The sequence below is a fragment of the Notamacropus eugenii genome, chromosome 5 (assembly GCF_028372415.1).
Source record: "Notamacropus eugenii isolate mMacEug1 chromosome 5, mMacEug1.pri_v2, whole genome shotgun sequence".
Classification (NCBI taxonomy): domain Eukaryota; kingdom Metazoa; phylum Chordata; class Mammalia; order Diprotodontia; family Macropodidae; genus Notamacropus; species Notamacropus eugenii.
In genome coordinates, this window is record NC_092876.1 from 176,265,423 (window position 1) to 176,286,548 (window position 21,126).

A 21,126-nucleotide genomic window follows, 5' to 3' on the forward strand; every position below is an offset into this window, starting at 1 on the left:
CTTTTCCATATATTCAACTAAGCAAAGTCTTCCTAAATTCATTCAAGAATGAACATGTAAAAAGAATTGAAAACAGAAAAAAAATATTAAAAAATTGCGAATATATTACCACAAACTTTTATCCATGGAGGATAAGGACTCATCACATGTGCACCACAGCATCACAATCCCTCAAGTTGTTACGGAGGAAATAGAAATGGCACTAAAGCAAAAATAAAAATAAAAATTTGACAAATTGAATCATGTATGTAGAAAGGAGATCCATGATGGAGGTAATACAGTTGTGATAGCACTGAGGGACCAATATATAAGGAATCTTAAAAAGGAGAAGCTATTAAATGTGTGTGGGGAAAAAAGTCTCACATTTTGCTTATTCCAAAAGAGGTAACAAAAAATAATCCTCAACAATGAATAACCCATATGCCTACTCTCCCATCTATACAAATATTTAAGAGGGTCATCTATTACACAAATTGAGGGAATCCTCCCTGTAGGTCTTAGAAGGAACAAAGAGACTTTTGCCAAGGATATTTAACAATAAACTGAAATGTTACCATCTTACAATTGACTGAAAGAGGTAGAAAATATAAAAGTACTTGTACTAACGTTTAGTTGATTACCAAACAAACAAACAAAAAGCATTCAAACAAAAGATCACTCTATGGTCTTTTTTACAACTAGGTATTTCATAATCATATATTAAGATTATTCAAGATTGCATGGGACTTGAACTAACAAAAATAAGGCTTTTCAATGATCTTCTAATAACAAACAGCATTAGGCATATAGCAGGATTGCCTGTACAGTTGCCAGAATTATTTGCCTTGTGTTGGAGGAATTCCAGTGCTGGCACCAGGTAAAGGGGGATTCACTGTCAATGGGAAGGTATGCCAGATGTTCCTGTTTGCGGATGATGCCATGTTGATTCTACCATGCCCCCAAGTCATTACTGAGCCACCTGGAAGAGATGCATAATTATTCAAAGGAGTTTTGTCTGTTCATCAATGCTAGAAAGAACAAATGGATGAAGAACATCTACTTCAGCATGAATATCATGAATGTGAGATTTCAGCATGCATCAGTGTACACCCTTTAGTGTTTGTCTATAAGTAGATAGATATAGATACATAGTGTGTGTGTGTGTGTTTATGTATGTATGCATGTATATGCTGAATAATCCAGATGACCAATGAACTAGACTCTGAGCTAAGGAGGAGGAAAATTTTCTAATGGTTATTTCTTTTTTTTGAACATTAGTCCATTTTGTTTAGCATATCTGAATTGTCTATCTCCTACCTAAAGTATCTCCTGATTTCTACCTAGTTAGAAATATTTTCCTTTTATGATTACTTTATAAGTATTTTGTATTAAATCACTTATAAACCCCTTGAGGGCAAGGAAGGACTCCTTTTGGTATCCGTATCCCTATTGGCTAGCATATTGCCTTGCCTGTGCTGGCAATGTTATTAGTTAAGTGTTGAATTGAACTGAATCTCTATATTTGTACATGTAAGCATAACATAACCTTTATACATCTCTCCCTTCATTCAGTAACAACAAGCAACTGTTAAGCATATATTATTGCCAGATACTTCCCTTGGTACTAAGGATGCAAAGATTCAAAAGGGGGAGGAGGGGAGAGAGAAAACAAATCTTTAAAGTTTCTATTCCATTTCTTAGGAGAAATATGTGCACATGGAAAATTCCACATAATATATACAAACATACAATTTGTGTGCATATACTCATGTGTATATCTATTTATAAATGTAAAGATGTATTTACTACTACACTGATACAAAGTACGTCCTAGGAAGAGGAAGCTAGGATAGGGGGAGTAGGGAAGTAGGGCAAATAGAATCAGAATAGGCTTCCTATGTGAGGCAAAATTTGACTTGAGCTTTGAAAGGAGAGAGAGGTGAAGGGGCAGTACATTCCAGGCATAAGAGATATCCAGTACAGAGAGATAGAGAAAGAGAGAGAGAGAGAGAGAGAGAGAGAGAGGGAGGGAGAGAGAGAGAAGAGAGAGAGAGAGAAAGAGAGAGAGAGAGAGAGAGAGAGGGAGAGAGAGAAGAGAGAAGAGAGAGAGGGAGAGAGAGAGAAGAGCAAGAGAAGAGAGAAGAGAGAGAAAAGAGAGAGAGAGAGGGAGAGAGAGAGGGAAAGAGAGAAGAGAGAGAGGGAGAGAGAGAGGAGAGAGAGAGAGAAAGAGAGGGAGAGAGAGAAGAAAGAGAGAGAGAGAGAGAGAGAGAGAGAGAGAGAGAGAGAGAGAGAGAGAGAGATACATTGTCCTGTATGAGGAGTAGCAAAATAGCCAGTTTGTCTGGAATGTAGTGTCTATGACGGGGAGTGATGTGCAATAATCTTAGAAAGGTAGGAGGGGGTTGATATTTCGTCCTACAGCTGAGAGAGAGTCACTTGGATTTCTTGGGTGAAGCAATCAGACCTGTGCTTCAGGAATACCCATTTGGCAGCTTATGGAGATGGGAGAGAATGGATTCAGGGGTGTCAATTAGGTGAAACATCATGAGATGCTGAGGCAGGTTGCTCCCTTGTGAGTAGAAACAAGGAGATAAATGTTAGCCACAACGTGGAAGCTCTGAACTTGTGCAGTGAAGGTAGTTGAACCACATAATTTGGTAGCTTCATCTTTCTTTTATTTGTTGAGTATATCACTTGGGTTAATTTTTACTCCCAAGATGAGGTATAAACCCTTTGTTGTTTGATTTTGAATCATATGATTTTAAGAGACATATTCTGTATGTAGGTTTTGTACTAAAAAGAATTCAGTCCAGCAGTAAGGGCTTATTTTCCCGGTATCACATATGTTTATGAAATGGAGGAATATAAGCCAGCAAGAGGGGGAGAAACAATGTTGCCTTGTATGCTCAACTTGCTCTTGCTTACAGTTACTTTCATGGAAAATTAGGGAAGATCACAGGAGCAAAGTAGTATTTGGAGCTTCATACAATACCTCTGGGTTTGTTTATTTTTGTTCTAAGAAAGGTTCTCTGAAATGATATTTTGCCAAAGGATACCCCAAAGTAGTTAAAAAGAATTTCCTAGGAAGCCCCAACTCTGTCTGGTAGCTATCTAGAATAAAGGACTTTGATTTACCATCAGACAGAATTAGGACATGAAATTAACTATGTGTAGGGGAATTTTGCCTACCTTTTCTTTTTTCAACAACCCTAAGGTAGATGTGATGGCTCATATCCCCAATTATGCCTTAAAGAGCTTCCATCCTTCCATCCATCTTTTCAGGGAGATACTTACTATTTAATACACTTTGTCTATTTAGAGCTGAGATAGCAAAAAACATGAGTTTTATAAGAGGAAGCCTAGAATTTGGTAGCAGAGAGCAGTTTAGTGACCAAAAATAAGCATAAATTCCCACCAGATATAAGTGAATGCCTAGAGACGCAGAGATAATACAGCTAGCAGAGACAATATACCCAGCAGAAAGCTTCAAAGATCAGTGACCATGTTACAAGAGAACATTGGTAGTTCTATGGCATCATATACATTGTTTGCTCTGACATACATGTATCATCTTCATGAGTGTAATATGCCTTTGTAGCCTTGCCACATTGGTCACTTCTATGTGCCTCTTTGTATTAAGTCCCTTGGGCACATGTGCTTTCTATATATGTACCTTCCATGAGTGTTCCTTACTTATATGGGCATTCTCTCACTGCTAAAATTTTAGTGTAACCCAAATGTACAGTGTTGCATCATTTCATATCGTTTTATCTGCTATTTTGTTTCATTGTTTCTTTCATTCATTCATAACTTTTTTTATTCTGAATTCATAATTTCCTTTACCTACTAGAAAATTAAAAGAAAAATAGTTGGTTCTCGTGAGTTACATTGGCCCCAAGAAAAACTGAGGTTTAAAAAACTGACCTCACAGAGTCACAGAGTATTTGAGCTATAAGGAACTTCAAGGATTCCCTAGTTCAGTTCCTCATTCTACAAATGAATAAATTGAAAGCCAGAGAAATGAAATGACTTGCTTAAAATTATTTGTTAGGATTGAAACTCCATTTCCCAGAGTTTTGGGTTCTTTCTCCTCCCACTACTTCATGTATCACATTATCATTTCATTTCAAATAACAGCTTCAGAATCCCACCTTATTAGTCCTCCATACATTACCAGGTGGATTCCTCATTCGGCTATGTAGAAATGCTCATGACAGTGGTCTGTCTTAGAACACTAAAGTAATTTTCATGGAAAAAAGGCACTAGTAGCATCTGTTAATACCAATTGGAGAATGATGGAATGAGTGACAGAATGGCACAGAATAATAGTATGGAGAAAAAGCAATAAGGTTTTAGCAACTAAGAAAAAAAAAGTCAGTTTTGGAAGCTAATTATTTCCTGTGTTCTCCTTCTTTCCGCTTCTTCTCCAGCTACTTCCCTTTTCAGAATGGCATAGAAAGGATACACTCTTAGAAAATGGGAGAATAGTCTTGCAAATAGTGGTTTCCTAAATGTCCAACCATCCCACATGGGGCCCTAGTCCAAGATTTTGAAGCAGTATGCTTGAAATATTGCCCATTCGGCTTTTTATGACATATTAGGTGAAGAGATTTTTCAAGGAAAATTCTGTGTTGAGATTGTGTGCCATGCGTATCTATGACGATCAGTACAATGTCCCCATCTACCACATAGCTCCGATTCCAAAGTCCCCCCGGTGATAAAATGGAAACAACTTAGACAGAAATTGCTTAGCTTTGCTTCTTTCTCAACTAATTAGTCAAGACAAAAAACACAAAAACCCACAAATGCATCTTACTTATACAAAAATATATTTTCTACGGAAGCCTAAATGCTCAATTGAATGATAGAGAAAAAGTCCTACACAGTCCATTGGCAACATTTAACAAGGAGGCAAGCAAGAACCTGAGGTTGAAAAATGACCTAGCAGCTTTTGCAATTACTAGATGCAAAATATTCCAAGGCTTCTGTGAACCTCATTTAGCCCATAAGATAAAGCTTGGATCCAGTTCTACAATTTTCATCCAGCCAAAAGGGCAATTTACTTTAGTTCATATACCATGAAACACCCAGTGATTTGGTTAAAACAGCAAGGACCAATTAAATAAATCATACCTATTAAAAGAATAAAGCTTCTAGGTTTTTTTTTCCTCCAGTCCCCTAAGACAGGAAGAAACTGAGTCAGTCTTTTGGAAATGAAATTTGTTTAAAGGGATAAGCTCATTATAAAGAAATATATCTAAGGATACCAAAAGAGAAGATGTCATTTGAATGAAAGGACAGATCTGTTCATTCAAGGCCCTATTAGAGGACTATGGTTTCATAACTTGAGGAAGATGGAAAGTTTAAAAGGACCTACAAGAGAGTGATCAAAATTTTGAGCATTTGTAAAAATAAACCTGTTGGGAAAAGTTGGAAGAAAGTGGGACCATTTATCCTTGAGAATCAAATATGTAGGAGGGCAGAAGACAGGGAAGAAGAATTTGCTGGCTCCAATCCTGCCTCTTTATAGGTTTACTTTTCATCCTACATATTTCACCATCCAGAATTATTCATTAATGTAAGGAAAAATTGCTAATGGAGACTATAAGTAGAGCTGGTATGTAGCTATCATATTTAGGAGCCAGAAATAATTTATCAAAGCCAGTTAGCCTTTTTCTTCTGTAGCATTTTAGGTAAGGGACTTCTCAAATCCATATCCCTATCAGCACTCTACCTAAAAACAGTGAAAAATATACCAAATAAAGTAATAAAAAAATAAATATATAAAGTAGCAAGTAATAAAGTAAATAAATACAAAGTAAAAGATATAATAAAGAAAATAAGTAATAAACTAAGAGACAGAAGTAACAAAGTGGGAAGGGAAAAAGTCTTTACAAGGATATCATCACAGATAAACTAGCAAAGTCTCCCTAATCTCAAATATTCTTAGTATAATGAAGTTCTTCGGGTGGGGTAAATGAACTAGGAAACAAATTATTCTATGGAAATATAGATCTACAAAAACCAAAGAAATGTTAATGGAATGGCCACATTTCTCTAGAATATTTAAAAAGTCTAATAATATAAACAGAGGAAGAGATAAGGAGAAAAATTAGACATGTTAATGAAAATTAAGTGGAAAATTATTTAAAAACAATGAATACCCTGATAAAGAAAATAGAGGAGATAAAACTCAAAACTTAAATAAAAGTTTGAATACCTTCAAAAGACAGAATATTCTCATTTTTAAAAAGTAAGAAGAAAAAGTGTCCTTTAAATAATACTGTTATGTCCTAGGTAGTCAATTATCTTGGCTACCTATTGTTACTTTAACCGATAGAAGACACTATTGGATACTTTGCTGCTCTTGTTCAACAGAAAAAGAAAAAAAACACTTTTACTGAGTATTCCCACATTCACTGGTAAAGGTACTCTACTCAGCATCAAGAAAAATTTAGGAGATATATCAAACTCTCTATGACTCTCAATGAGCTGCTATCCTCCTACCCCCTAGAACGATAGAACTCATCTCATTAGTACAGGAATGTAGTCAGAGTAGGGAACATGCAGCCTTGAGGCCACATTTGGCCCTCTAGATCATCAAGTGTGGCCCTTTGGCCAAATCCAAACAGAAAGGGCTGCACTTGAGAACCTAGAAGACCACATGTGGCCTCAAGGCCAGAGATTCTCTACCCCTGGGATACATACATGCAAAGAAACTCTTGGTTCATCAAGTAACTTATAAAGTGAACAAAAGACTTTCTGCGGGAGTATAAACTGTTGGCATAGAATTTCACAACTGGGAATTCTTTACAGCTTCGACCAAGATGGCCTTCATACTGTCACACCTATTGAGATAGGAACTATCTAGGTTTCTGAATCTCATGGAAAATATTTGTTTAATGTTGAGAATGTTAAGGGGCTTACCAAACAGTCCAATAAAATGTTGACATGCTCTTGGGAGCCAAAGCTACCAATAATCAAATATACTGGCTCAGAAAGGGACAGGAAACCATAGTGAAATACATCAGCTTCTTTGGGAATCTCAGGCAACATATGCCTTGGACTTGCTGACTTGGACACTACTTGGAAAGATTTTTTTAGTCCCATTTAAGTTAAATTTCCTCTGGTAGAGGTAGTAACATATCTTCCCTCATTCTTTCAAAATGTGTTCAAATATACATCGCTAAAACTACTGTAATTCTACAAATACTCTCTCTTCTCACCCTCCTGTAGCATAATAGTTGACATGAGGAAATTCATGTTGTTTGAACACACTAATGATGGTCCTTAATAGGGTCATATCTCCCTCAATTGCCTACCAGCTATCATAATGGTTGAAATAATCCTGATCAAAATAATTCATCTATTTGTCTGTGCTCAATTTGCTATTGATTTCAAAACATGCTTATTTCTCAAAGAAATTCTGCCTCCATCATCTTCCATGGAACATAATTTCTGATTGGGTCACCCATCTATCTTTGACTTCTGGGCAGTGCTATTCATCTATCTATCTCTAGGCTTAAAAAAATCACCTTCATTTGGAATATCACCAGTTATAACTAGGAATTATTACAGCTAAGACAAATTCTGTTGAATAGATGTGTTCCTGGGAACAGATTACAGCTGTTTTGTGTGTGATTTAGGTAGACGGGTGACAAGGGTCATAAGAAAGAGATAGAAAGACTAGGAGGCTGGACTAATAACAAGGGAGCAGATTGGACTAGGGAAGACGAGTACAACCTAGGCACTGAAATCACTGGGGAGAAAGGAAAAGAACCTGAAGATCCACAGATAATAGCAACAAGGTCCTATGGAGGACAAACTTTTAAGGAGGAAAGGTGATTGCAAAGTGACAATGGCAAAAGAGGGGGTCTGAAAATAACAATAGGAGACATAAAGTAAACCAAGTCCTCCTCTTGAACTTGTGTGGCAAGGGGCAAAAGAGAAAGGGTAGCCAGTCTTCATTGTGCCAAGACATATTTATCAGAGAAAGAAATTGCATTAATGCATAATGGTTCTGAGATGCCAACTGACCTATGGACCTATGCCACTCAGTGACAGATAGGGAGGGAAAAGTTAGAGAGTATCAGTGTAAAGACCTAATTGCCACCACTAACTCCAAATAATAAATTCCACTCTTGCTTTCCTTAGTCCCTGTCTGCTGAAACTTTTTCTTTGCACTGTACCCTATGAAAACTTTGCAGATGGTTATCCTACCCCTTTCATTCTAGGTCTCTTCTTCTCACATTCTAGACCTCTTCCTTTAAATGAATGTATTGCCAAGGCAATATTCACAGCACTGGTGGTGACTATGAATATGCTGGCATAGTTCTCAATCACAAAAATATAACAGACTCTCCATATAGAAAGCAGAAGAAAAACATTTATTCAGACACCAGAAAACCAAATCCCAACACCAGAAAGCCAAATCTATTATAGTAGTCAAGAAGTCAATACACATTGTGCCTGCTGGGGACAAAGCCATTTGCAAACCTCCCCACACACTGGGGCCTTCCCACAAACAAATCTTCACAAGCCTACCTGTCTACTTGCCTGTGTTCTCTCTCTCACCCCTAACTGCTCTCATTCACTTCCTCTCAATTTTGCTCCACTCTTCTTATTCCACCAGTTCAGCAAGCTCCTTCTACCACATAGGTTTACACTTCCATGTGATTTAAGTAGGTCACATGGGTCTATTAATGAATGGGAAAGATCTTTCCGCTTAAATTACCATTACAATGAGCACTGGAAGATGGAAGGAATGTCTTTGCCACTAATACTGGTTAGTGTTCTCCCACTCATCTGTATTATTTGGCATGTGTCCATAGGCTAGTAGGTACCTCAGAATCAGTATGCATTAATACAAAAGCATTCTCCCTGTGTATACTTTCCTGGGAGAAGGACATGATGCTTATAAGAACCTGGGAACTTTTTTTGTGTTTGTCCTTCATTGCTGAAGAAGACCATGCCAGCAGAGAAATGATGACATGACTTGCACTTGACTTTGTTTTGAGTGAGGGAGGGCTGTGCAAGGTCACCAGCCTCACTTCTCCTCCAGAGCCATCTGAATCCAGTGACCAGATATTCATGAGGATGACTGGAGATGACTAGGATGAGGCAATTGGGGTTAAGTGATTTGCCCAAGGTCACACAGCTAATGAGTGTCAAGTGTCTGAGGTGAGATTTGAACTCAGATCCTCCTGACTCCTGCACTGGTGCTTTATCCACTGTACCACCTAGCTGCCCCCAAAGAACCTGGGAGGTAAAAGCTGGAGGAATGGGCCAAGGAATATGATGGTTGGATGGAGCTGTGCTGTCTGATGTAGGAAATGTGCCTCCTACTCCCTCGATATCATGTCTAGAGCACTGCTGAACTCTGGGTCAGTTCTGGTCTTTCATATCATTATTAATACTCCTGACAGAGAGCAAGTACTAACTGGATTCTCAAGTGCCACCTTTTTGTATAAAGACTTCCAAATCCCCCTAACTCACAGAGTCTTCCACTTAAATCATCTCGTATGTATGGTATATTCCTATATATGTACCTATAACAAGAGTTTTGCCTGTGGACCCCTGATCAAGTGTGTACCCCCAATCCACTTAATGAAATTATAGTGCGTATTTGGCAGATAAGAGACAGTTAAGTGTTAAGGTTTTGTCCCTTTAGGACTTTGAGTCTGAAAGTAAATGTAGTGGTAGGAAATACATAAATTCCCAGTTTGCAAAAGGCATGAAACCTTAAGTAAATCAGACTCTGAGTGAACTATTCACAAACTATAAAGAATATGAAACTGGAAATGGGCAATTCATAACTTGTAAAGGACTCACTTTCAGATGGTGATGGGTCAATGTAAAGGAAGAGGAAAGAAATATTTCTACTTCTTTACTCTTCTAGGAGACATAATGAAGTTCCTCAATTAACTTGATGAAATTGAATGTCAGCCAGCCATTGCTTGGCTAAAGGATCAGTTCTATCTCTGATGGCCTCATAAAACATAGGCAAACCCTGGGAAGGGACACATCTTTGGCAGTAGAGAAGAGAGTCAGATATATAAGAAGAACCCAGCTCTTGAGAGGATTATCACTCTTTGCTTTTTCTTTTGCACCTCTTTCAGAATTCAGCAGTGTGTAATAGTAATTTAAATGGAAAGATCTTTCTCATTCATTAATAGGCCCATATGATTTGCTTAAATCACCTGGAAGCCTAAGTTACATGTGGTGGGAGAAGCTTGCCAAAGAGGCAGAACCAAAAGGGTGGAGCTGAACTGGGAGGGAGTGAGTGAGCATGGTCAGGGCAGAGGAGAGAGGACACAGATAAGCAGGCATGGCAAGGCTCAGGCTCCTGAGTGTTTGTGAGAAGGCCCCAGCTGAAGTGGGGAGGCTTGGGAATGGATGGCTTTATTCCCTGTGGTGATCATATTTATTAACTTCTTGGTCACCATGACAGATTTTGCTTTCTGGTTCTGGGATTTGCCTTTCTGTTGTCTAAACAAATGTTTTTCTTCTGCCTTCTATATCAAAAGTCTTTTATATTTTGCAATTGAGAACTACACTGGTATATTCATAGCCACCACCAGTGCTGTGAATATTGCCTTGGTGATACACCGTGGAAACTGGATGATCTCTATGATCCTGCACCCTTGCCAATGACTTCTTGCAGCAGAGCAATTTGACCAGGATAAAATGATTCACCATAGAGAAGGCAGGTCCAGGACTAGTGAATCAAATTGCCTAAAAGCATCATTGCACTCGCCTGAAGCAAAGAAAAGAAACCATGAGAAGAGAAAAGACATCAGGGCTCTATGGTGTTGGAAATGTGATTTTCCTTCATCACTGTGACCCCATACATGCGTTTTTCTCCACGATGTGTGTACCCAATCTTTCCTACAATGGCAGAACATTTTGTAGTTCTGATCATTCATAGCTCAATTTACTTTTGGACTGCTCCGCTTCCCCACCTGCTTCCTAATGATATCTCAAAATGACTCTGCCCTGAGCTCTGCTTTCCTGATTAGTGAGTTGTTGGCTGGCAATCACCATTTTTTTAAGGGCTCCAACCATGTTACTCCCTTCACACCCATGTCAACTCATTTACCAGACTTCTTCAATATTCAACTAACTACTTTGCTCCCAAGCAGGTACCCTACCTCTTCTTAGTTTTCCAGTTTTCTTTTATGTTTCATCTTCTTCTATGAGAATGAAAGTTTCTCGAGTAGGGATCATCTTTTTGTTTGTATTGGGGTCTTTTTAATTTTGTTTTGTTTGGGTTTGGGTTTTTTTGTATTGTATTTGTAACCCCAAAGTTTAGCAAACTTCCTGGCAAACAATATGTTTGATAAATATTTCTTCTCTCTGACTCACTCTGTGTGTATGTGTGTCTGTCTATCTGTCTATCTGGCTCTCTGACTCTGGCTCTTTGTCTCCATCTATCACTTTCTTTTTCCACTCTCTCACTGTTGTTTCTATACCAATTTCAATAAATGTCCTTGCTTTGAGCTAATTTTGTCCTCTTACTATTATAGGTAAATGCATTAGTGGGGTTTGTGAGGTACAGTTGTAGGATGGATAAACAGTAAATTGAATCTAGAGTAATCATCCTTCAGGGGACCCAACCTGTGAGTGTGATTTGGGAGAGAGCATCCCAAAGGGTTACCACAGACATGCTGTCTGACCCAGCAAAACTACAAGTCTCTCAAGGTTGGAATTTTTTTCATTTTTGTCTTTGTGTCCAGAACCTGGATGATTGCTTGATTGTTGCTATACAAATTATCAACATGATGATTGACTAGGCAACTCTTCTGTCCATATCCATATAGGAATTCTGATATAACAGCTCCATTCTCTCAACAGTTGGGCCATCCCTGCCTATCCCATCCCCTACCCTGCCCTCCTTTCCCTTCCGTTCTGCATGTCATAACCTTACCTGAGGGTACTTTTCCCAAAAGAAGGTAAACGTTGATGGCTAAAGCCTACCCTGATATTTTGGGGTTTACTGGCTAGATTTCTTTCTTTTTTCGTTTTTTAAAAAATTATTTTATTTGTTTTCAGGTTTCTATAGTCACTTACATATATCTTAGATTTTTCCCCTTCCTCCCTCACCATCCCCCCCTCCTTTCCCAGCCCCTCCCCACGAAGGCATGCATTATATAGGTTATACACATACATTCTTATCAAATATATTTTCACCTCAGTCATGTTGCATAGAAGAATTAAAATGAATGGGAGAAAGCATAAAAGAAAACAAAACAAAACATAACACGAGAAAATGGTCTGCTTCATTCTGCGATCCATTTCCAGAGTTCTTTCTCTGGGTGTGGAAGACATTTTGCGTCTCGTCCACTGGGAATTTTTTAGGTCCTTGCATTGCTGTGAAGGACTAAGTCTGGCAGAAAAATTCCTCAAACACTAAGGCTATTGCTGTGTACAAACTTCTCATGGTTCTGCTCCTTTGATTCAGCATCAGTTCATATAAGTCCTTCCAGACCTCTCTGAAGTATTTCATTGCATTCATATACCACAATTTGTTTAAGCATTCCCCAGTTGATGGGCATTCCTTCAATTTCCAGTTCTTGGCCACCACAAAGAGCTGTTATAAATTTATTCGTACATGTGGGACCCTTTCCCATTTCTATGATCTCTTGGGGATACAGCCCTATAAGCGACATAGCTAGGTCAAAAGGTATGCACATTTTTGTAGCCCTTTGGGTATACCTCCAAATTGCTCTCCAGAATGATTAGATCAGCTCAAAGCTCCACCAACAATGAATTAATATTCCAACTCTCCCACATCTCCAACATTTATCATCTTCCTGTTCTGTTATGTTTGCTAATCTGATAGGTGTGATGTGGTACCTCAGAGTTGTTTTGTTTTGCATCTCTGTAATCAATAATGATTTAGAGCATTTTTTCATATGACTATAGATTGATTCAATTTCTTCCTCTGAAAACTGCCTGTTCATATCCTTTGACCACTTATCAATTGGGGAATGACTTGCATTCTGATAAATTTGACTCAGTTCTTTATATATTTTAGAGATGAAGCTTTTGTCACAGACACTAGTTGCAAAAATTCTTTCTCAGTTTTCTTTTTCCCTCCCAATCTTGGTCACATTGGGTTTCTTTGTGCAATAACTTTTCAATTTTAATGTAATCAAAATTATCTATTTGGCACTTCATGATGTTCTCTATCTCTTGTTTGGTCAAAAATTCCCCCACTCTCCATAAATCTGACAAAAACACTATTCCTTGCTCCCCTAACTTGTTTATAATATCAATGCATTCATTTGGACTTTATTCTTGGGTATGGTGTCAGTCTATGCCCAGTTTCTGTCAACAGTGAATTCTGATCCCAGAACCTGGGGTCCTTGGGTTTATCAAAAAATAGATTGCTATATTCATTGACGTCTGTGTCTTGAGTATCTAAACTGTTACAATGGTTTACCTCTCTATTTCTTAGCCAGTACAAATGGGTTTTGATGATTGCTGTTTTATAATGCAATTTGAGATCTAGTAGGACTAGGCCACCTTCCCTAGCATATCTTTTCATTAGTTCCCATGATATGCTGGACCTTTTGTTCTTCAAGATGAATTTTGACATTTTTTCTAGCTCTAGAAAATAATTATCTGGTAGTTTGATTGGTATGGCATTGAATAAGTAAATTAATTTACATAGGATTGCCACTTTTATTATATTTGCTTGGCCTACCCATGAGCAACTGATGTTTTTTCACTTACTTATGTCTGACTTTATTTCTGTGAACAGTGTTTTGTAATCGTGTTCATATAGTCCTTGGATGTGTTTCGGCAGGTAGACCCCCCAGATATTTTATAGTGTCTACCATAGCTTTAAATGGGATTTCTCTATCTTTTGTTGTTGGGCTTTGTTAATAATATATAGAGATGCAGAAGATTTACTTGGGTTTAACCTGCAACTTTGCCAAAGTTGTTTATTATTTCAAGTAGCTTTTTGCTTGATTCTCTAGGATTCTCTAACTATATCTTCATATCATCTGTAAAGAATGATAACTTAGTTTCTTCTTTGCCTATTCTAATTTCTTCAATTTCTTTTTCTTCTTTCATTGCTAAAGCTAACATTTCTAGTACCATATTGAATAGCAGTGATTATAATAGACATCCTTGTTTCACCCTTGATCTTACTGCAAATGCATTTAGCTTATCCCAATTGCATATAATGCTTGATGATGGCTTTAGGTAGATACTTCTTATTATTTTATGGAACGTTCCATTTATTCCTATGCTCTCCAGTGTTTTCAATAGAAATGGGTGTTGTATTTTGTCAAAAGCATTTTCTACATCTATTGAGATAATCATGTGGTTTCTGCTAGTTTTGTTGTTGATATGATCAATAATGCTGATAGTTCTCCTAATACTGAACCAGCCCTACATTCTTGATATAAATCCTCCCTGATCAAAATGTATTATTCTCATGATAAGTTGCTGTATTTTTTTGCTGCTGTCATTTAAAATTTTTGCATCTATATTTGTTAGAGAAATTGGTCTATACTTTTCTTTCTCTGCTTTGGATCTTCCTGGTTTAAGTATCACAACCATATTGGTATCATAAAAAGAATTTGTTAGGGCTCCTACTTCACCAATTTCCCCAAATAATCCATATAGTATTGAATTGAACTGTTTGTTAAATGTTTGACAGAATTCACTTGTCAATCTATCTGGCCCTAGAGATTTTTTCCTAGGGAGTACATTGATGGCTTGTTCAATTTCTTTTTTCTGAGATGGGGTTATTTAAGTATTCAACTTCCTCTTCTGTTAATCTAGGCAATTTATATTTTTAAAAATACTCATTCATTTCATTTAGATTGTCAAATTTATGGGTATACAGTTGAGCAAAGTCATTTTTAATTGTTTTAACTTCCTGCTCGATAGAGGTGAGTTTACCCTTTTCTTTTTTGATACTGATAATTTAGTTTTCTTCTTTTTTAAATCAAATTGACCAAAAGTTCATAAGTTTTACTGGGTTTTTCATAAAAGCAACTCAGTTTTATTTATTAGTTCAATAGTTTTCTTAATCTCAATTTTATTAATCTCTCCTTTGGTTTTCAATATTTCTAATTCGGTATTTACTTGGGGATTTTCAATTTGTTCTTTTTCTGACTTTTTCAGCTGTATGCCCACTTCATTCATCTCCTCTTTCTATATTTTATTCATATAGGCATTCAAACATATAAAACTTTCCCTAAAAACTGCTGTTGCAGTATCCCATAAGATTTGGTAGGTTGTCTCATTATTGTCATTTTCTTGAATGAAGTTGTTGATTGTTTCTATGATTTGTTGTTTAATCCACTCATTCTTTAGGATTAGATTATTTAGTTTTCAATTAATTTATCATTTCTTGGCCTTTTATTATATATTATTGTTATTGCATTATGATCTGAGAAGGATGCACTGACTATCTCTGCCTTTCTTCACTGCATTGTGAGGTTTTCATGCCCTAATACATAGTCAATCTTTGTATACGTGCCATATACCACTGAGATAATATATATTCCTTCCTATACTTGTTGAATTTTTTCCAGAAATCTATCATATCTACCTTATACAGAGTTCTATTCACCTCCTCAACTTCTTTCTTGTTTATTTTGAGGTTAGATTTATCAAGTTCAGGGAGGGGAAGGTTGAGGTCCCCAATAGAACAGTTTTACTATCTATTTTTTCCTCTAATTCCCTTAACTTCTCCTGTAAGAATCTGGATACCATACCACTTGGAGCATATATGTTTAGTAACAAAATTACTTCGTTGTCTGTGGTGCCTTTTACAGGATATAGTTTTCTTCCTTATCTCTTTTGATTAGATCTATTTCTGCTTTTGTTTTGTCTGAGACTGGGATTGCTGCCCCTACTTTTTTTTACGTTAGCTGAAGCACAATATATTCTACTCCAACCTTTTACCTTTATCCTGTGTGTACCCCCCATTTCAAATGTGTTTCTTGTAAACAACATACTGTTGGATTATGGTTTTTAATCCATTCTGCTATCTGTCTCCGTTTTATGGCAGAGTTCATCCAATGTCTTTCCCTCTATCCTCTTTCTCTTTATTTTTGCTTTTAACTCTCCCTTCTCCCTTCCCCTCCACAACAGAGTTTTAAGTTTTGACCACTGTCTCCCTCAGAATTCTCTCCCTTCTTTAAGCCACCCTTCGTTTTACTCCCCTTTATGCTTATCACTTCTTCCCTCCCTTTTGACCTCCTCTCCTTTTTCTTTCTCCTTTCCCCTCCTACTGCCTATAGAGCTAGTTAGATGTCTATACTTAACTGAGTTTGTTGTTCCCTCCTTGAACCAAATCACATGAGAGTAAATCTCAAACAATACTCATCTCCCTCCCCTCTTTCCCTCTAGTGTAATATGTTTTTGTGCCTCTTCCTGTGATGTAATTTCCCTTTTTCTGCCTCCTACTGACATCTCCTATTATAATCCTTTCACACCATTAAATCACATTTTTATCATTACATCATTACTTTATACCCACTCCCTATCTATGTATATCCCTTTTATATATCATAATAAATATACAGTTCTCAAGTTTAACAATTATCATCTTCCCTTACAGGGATGTAAACAGTTTGCCCATATTAAATAACAAGTTTTTTCCCTCTGTTTACCTTATTATGTCTCTCTTCAGAGCTGTATTTGAAGATGGAATTTTCTATCGAGCTCTGGTCTTTTCATCATGAAGCTCTGAAAATTCTTTATTTCATTGAATGCCCATCTCTTTGCCTGAAATATTATTCTCACTCTTGCTGGGTAATTGATCCTTGGTTGCAGTCCCACCTCTTTTGCCTTACAGAATATCATGTTCTAATCCCTCTGATCTTTTAATGTAGAAGCTGCAAGGCCATGTGTGATCCTGACTGTAGCTCCTTGATATTTGAATTATTTTTTTCTGATTGCCTGCAGTATTTTCTCTTTCATTTGATAATTCTGGAATTTGAAAAGGTATTCCTTGGTATTTTTAGTTTGGGATCGTTTTCAGGAAGTGAACAGTAGATTCTTTCAATGACTATTTTGCCCTCTGGATCTAGGACTTCTGGGCAGTTTACCTCAATGTTTTCTGGGAAGATATTGCCCAGGCTCTTTCTTTCATCATGGCTTTCTGGTAGAGCAATAATTCTTAGATTTTTCTCTCCTGGATCTATTTTCCAGGTCACTTGTTTTCCAATTAAATATTTTACATTTTCTTCTATCTTTCCATTCTTTAGATTCTGTTTGACAGATTCTTGATGTTTCATAGAGTCATTAGCTTCTAGTTACCCAATTCTAATTTTTATCAAATTGTTTTCTTCAGTTAACTTTTGCATCACCTTTTCCATCTGTCCAATTGTTCCTTTTAAGGAGCTATTTTCCCCAGTTAGTTTTTGTACTTCCTTTTCCATTAGTCCAATTTTTCTTTTAAATTCTTCCATGATTTTCTTTTTTCGTATTTTTAAAATCATTGGCCAGTTTTTCTACTACTTCCCTAATTTGGCTTTTAAAATACTTTTTGAGCTCTTACAAGAATGCTCTTTGGCTTGAGACCAGTTCATATTCCCTTCTGAAGTTTCAGATGAGAATACAGTCTCAATGCTGACCTCTTTGGTATTAGGGTTTTGATTCTTGTCCCCATAGAAAGATTCTATGGTCTTATCTTTTTTTGATTTGCTTCTTGCTCATGCTGATCTCCTTTTTCCTGGCTTTTAAAGTGGATTTATGCTTGTGAGGCACAGGGAGTTCTGCCCCACCATTCTTGTGTTTAGAACTTGAGGCTTTGTATATTGTATCCTCTGGTTCTTTCAGCTAGAAGCTAGAATGCTGTTGCTTGCCTGATGCTGAGCTGGCTGATGTGCCAAAGCAGAGGCCAGGTGAAATATTTCTGAGGTTTCCCCAAGTAACCCTAGAGCTAGCTGTGGGGGAGGGGTAGTCTGGCCACAGCAAGTCTCCTCTCCTGAGTACAGGCAGCCTCAGTGGTTGGTGAACTAGTGTTTGCTCTAGTGTCTTCTGTATTTCCCTGGCTGTGCTGAAGCACACCTGGGGTCCTGGTCTTGAAGATTGAGGGCTCCACCCTGGGGCTCAGGATCTCCTCCTGGTTTGCTGAGAGGGGGTTGTCTGGGAGCTCCAGTCCAGCACTGGTCCTCTTTAGCCACAGCAAGAAGGACCCCACACACCCACCCTTTGCAATTTTCCTAGCTTCCTTGGTTGATCCCACTCCTCTAGGATTTTTCCTGGGGAAATATTCTCTGAGTTTTTCAAGGTCAACAAGGGGAGGTATAGAGAATTTAGCAATCATTCCACCATCTTGGCTCCCAGAAGTTCAAGTAGGTGACTCACAGACATTTATTCTGTGGGCTGATAGTATTAGAAATGACCGCTGCAGTTACCTGGGGTTCTGCGGTTCTCTCTTGCTCAGTTCCACTGGACCCTTTCCTGGTCTGATATATCTGAGATTCCACACTGTGGCTGCTGCTTCAGATTACCTGGGGCTTCCTGCCCAGCTCTGCTGTGGCAGGGTCTGTGCTGGTACAGCCTGTGCACTCTGCACTCCTTCTACCCTGAGCAACAGATCCTTCCTGTCAATCTTCCAATGTGTCCTGGGTTAGAAATCTTCCACACACTTCTCCTATTGGATTCTGCCACTCTAAATTTGTTCACATTCTCTTTTTAGAGGTGTCTAAAGGAGTTTCTCCTAGAGCTAGGTGAGTAGTTGCTCTCATTTTGACATCTCGGCTCTGCCACCAGATTTCTTTCTTAAAGACCATATCTGAAACCTAATTCACACTAGCTCTCATTGATTGGCTAACATTAGGTCCCTCCCCAAGCAGCACTTCATGTTTTCGGTTTTTTTTTTTTTTTTTTTTTGGAGGGGAGGGAGCTGGATGGCTCAGAGTGAATTAAATAGTAATTGTTCCTTTTTTGGCCAGACACAACCTGAGAGTCTCCCCTTTCCAGTATGATTTGACTATTTTTAATTAAAGGGGATATTTCTTGGTTCACTTCTTACACAGCCCTAATCACTGAATATACTTTGTCTCAAAGAGGGAATTTGGAAAGACCTTAGTTTAAAAAGGTCAAGGCCTCACTTCATCCTGGGTCATCTCCAGTTATCCTTATTTATATCTGACCACTGGATAAAGATGGAGAAGAAAGTGAGGCTGGTGACTTTGCATAGCTGTAATCTATTTATCTTGCAAGTCATGGCATCATCTTCCTAATGTCATGGTCCTCTTGCAGAAAAAAGGACAAACCACACAACCACAATTCTCTCAATAAACCAAAACTAATGTTTCTACCTGTGGATTTTCTTACCATTCACATTTAAATATTTTGGTTTCAGGAATTCATAACTACCTAGGCAAGTCTAATGTTGTCTGGACAACTTCTAGTACTTCTTATAAGGAAACAAATTATGCATACAAGGAAACCTGTCTTTGCATCTCCAGAGAACCTTTACATATAGAAGGAAAGGTTTGATTAACTTCCTGAATTCTACATGTTAACTGATCTGAAAACCTCACAACAAGAGAATGAAAAGCTGGGCAAAGAACTCCTTGCAAATCATATAGTTAGTAAGTCTGTTAACTTAACCACACACACACACACACACACACGCACATACACACACACACACACATACATTTATACATATCAACCTGTCTCTCTCGCCATATATATGTGTGTATGTATACATATGTATATATGTATACATGCATATATGTATTTGTGTGAATATATGCATATGTATATATATATATATATATATATATGCATAAACGTACGCACACATACATATTCCAAGAAATCATGAGCTCATTGAAGATGATAGGGTTACTTCCAATAATTGCTATACTTTAGAAAAATGGTTGTTGTTACTGTTGCTCTGTCATTTTTTTTGTTCATGTCTGACTTTGTGACCCTACTTGGGGTTTTCTTGGCAAAGACACTGGAGAGGTTGGCCATTTTTTTCTCCATCTCAATTTACAAATGAGGAAACCGAAGCAAACAAGATTAAGTGACTTGCTGAAGATCACACAGGTACTAAGTGTTTGAGGCTGGATTTGAACTCAGATCCTCCTGACTCCAGGTCCAGCACTCTATCCAATGTGCCACCTAGCTGCCCTGAACAGGTTGTTATATGAACATAAGGAGACAACATAGGAACCAGCACTCAGTTCTTCCTCCTTCCCTGGAGCTGACAGATGTTATCCAATAAAACTAACCTGATTCAAAGTTCTAGAGAGGTATTCTAGGAAGAGTTACTACTCCTCAAAAATCACAAGGTCTTCAGTTGAGAGAAAGGAAGGCAGCCAGCAAACTGCCATTTTAAAACGTTGTCTTTTACTAATTTTTGTGTGAAACAAGCTGCCATCCTCTCACGCTCTCCACATAACTATCCCCTACAAGATTCTCCTAACATTACTCCTTGCAAGTCTTGACACACTTTTAGACCTTTCTCTCTAACTCAAATCCTATTCTTCTAGTAAAGCTGCTGTGATATTTTGGAATCCTCTGATATTTTAGCTTGAACCTCAGAACAGCTTACCGGTTACTTGCTGAGATCTGAGCTTGAACCAGAGCCCACTTTCCCCAGCTTATTTACTCTACAAGGCCTGTAAATCCCCCACTAATCCCTGATAGGCCTTTCTTCCCATCATCCTCTGCTCTCCCTCTAGAAGAAACTGGACAGTCATTAGAACACAGGATAATACAGATAAGACCATTTCTGGTACAAATCTTCTTAAACCAAATTTATGCATGATTCCTGCCAATGTTATATATAGTCCTGCTGAGAAGAATTGGTTTTATGGTCTTATAGAGGAATAAGGCAGGGGCATCATACAGCTAGTGAATCTGCCCATGGGAGAAAGTGGATCAGTTAGGATACTTTTCTGTTTTAAGGTTAAGAAGACAGAGGATGACTGCAACTGGAAACAAATTTAAAGCAACTTACCCATGTGGAAAGACTGTTGGGAAAGGGAGTGTTCTTCTGAAAAGGAAAAAAAAAAATCACATTATAAAATGGAAAAGCACACACAAACACACGCGCACACACACACACACACACACACACACACACACACACACACACACACACACACACACACAACCTGAGATGGCTATAGGGAGGATAATGACTAA